Here is a 1,696-nt window from a genome sequence, read left to right as displayed (position 1 = left end):
TGAGTATACATTAATCTCTGTGTTTCTAACTATTCGAGGCTACTATATATTGCTGTTTAAAAAATTTCTTATGATATTAAAGTGAGTTTAAAAGACTCGGACCATCAAAGACTTTTTTCGTTTATAAGCATTAGAGAGTACTGGCATTCTTACCACAAGGGGACACAAGGAAATTGTGAGAGGCGTTGGATTTATTTATTACCTTGATTGTGGTGATGATATCACAGGTATTTGCATATATCTAAATTCATTAAATTGTACACATTAAATATGTGCACTTTTTTTTGTCTATCAAATATACCTCAATAAAGCTGTTGAGAGGAAAGAGAGAGAGAGAGAGAGAGAGGAAGCATTCCAGGCAGGCAGGGTATGTTCAAAGGCCCAGAGGCAAGAGACGGTCCAGTGGTAAGAGGAATTCAGAGTGATGGGAGGGAAGGCTGGGCACTGGTCTCCAGTCCAGTCCTGGCCATTCTAATAAGCCAGGTGTGAAGTCATTCAACTGCCAATGGCAACCTTTAACAGAAGGGTTCAAACAGGAAAAGCACATGGTCAGATTTGCTCTTTTGGTAGATTGTGCTGTTTTACGTAGAGCGTATTAAATTTTTTTTTCCGTTGTGAAAATGAGGGCAAAAAGAAGCCAGAAGAATAGATCAAAAAAAGTTTCTCTTCCCAGAAGAAGAGATGCTAATCTAAAAAATTAGATTTTTCTTTTTTTTTGGCTTGGTTGGAAAGTTAGCATAGACTGCAGGAAAACATCTATAAGTTGTGAGTAACCAGAGCTATATGTTAAACTTAAAACTTTTCTGACATCCAATGTACTATGAGAACAAAGAAAACTAGTTGGATTAATCAGTGATTATTAACAGTTGGTGATTAACTTATTCCTTTAACAAATATTTATATTTGTGTCTAGCAATGTGCTGGGCACTGGATACACAATGAGCAAAACAGACGTGTCTCTGCTTATGGGATTGATAGTCTATACATTCTGAATCAAGATGTTTGTAACTTTTTAAAGTTTGGATTCAGTTGTGTAAGCTTTGTTAATTGCAATGGTCTGCCCAACTTTCTACACTTTAAAGTCCTAAAACTTTTAATCATTGAGCCCATTTAACCCCCAACTCCATGTCTGAGTTTTCTCCCTTCCACAGGGCCAATCTTGCCACATGTTATTGCTCTAGCGTCGACAGTTAGGACCTCAGTCAGTAGTCCTCTGGCTTGAGTGTGTCTTGCTGTGGCTCTTGCTCTGTCCTTGGTGCTGCGAGTGCTGTTGGCTGGGTTTTCTGGTTTGTACTTGAGTGGTTGGATCCTGAACCTGACCTGGCCTCCTCAACCTCCCTAATGCCCTGGCTTTTTGTCACTAATCTGTCTCATATCACAAGGGTAGATACTATGGATGATAATGATGGTTTTGATGATGATGATGGCAATAATAGCAACTATAATGCAAATTAATATTTTTCAGATGTGATTATCCTTGCTCAGTCCTTGACTCACATCACTTATGATTTAACTGGCCTTTGTCCTTGAACATAAGCCATAATAAGCCTGGTAGGCTGATGGGTTGGCATGTCTACTCTAGAGTAATAGCACCATAGACTCAAGTTATTGACTGACGTTAAATGATAACTTTATCTTTTTTTCTTCTGGTTGAAAGTTTTCTTTGTTTTGGCTTAATTTCAAGCACTTTTAAAAA

Source organism: Propithecus coquereli, unplaced genomic scaffold, assembly GCF_000956105.1.
Source record: "Propithecus coquereli isolate 6110/MARCELLA unplaced genomic scaffold, Pcoq_1.0 Scaffold25, whole genome shotgun sequence".
NCBI classification, from domain to species: Eukaryota; Metazoa; Chordata; class Mammalia; order Primates; family Indriidae; genus Propithecus; species Propithecus coquereli.
This window is presented reverse-complemented; position numbering follows the sequence as displayed.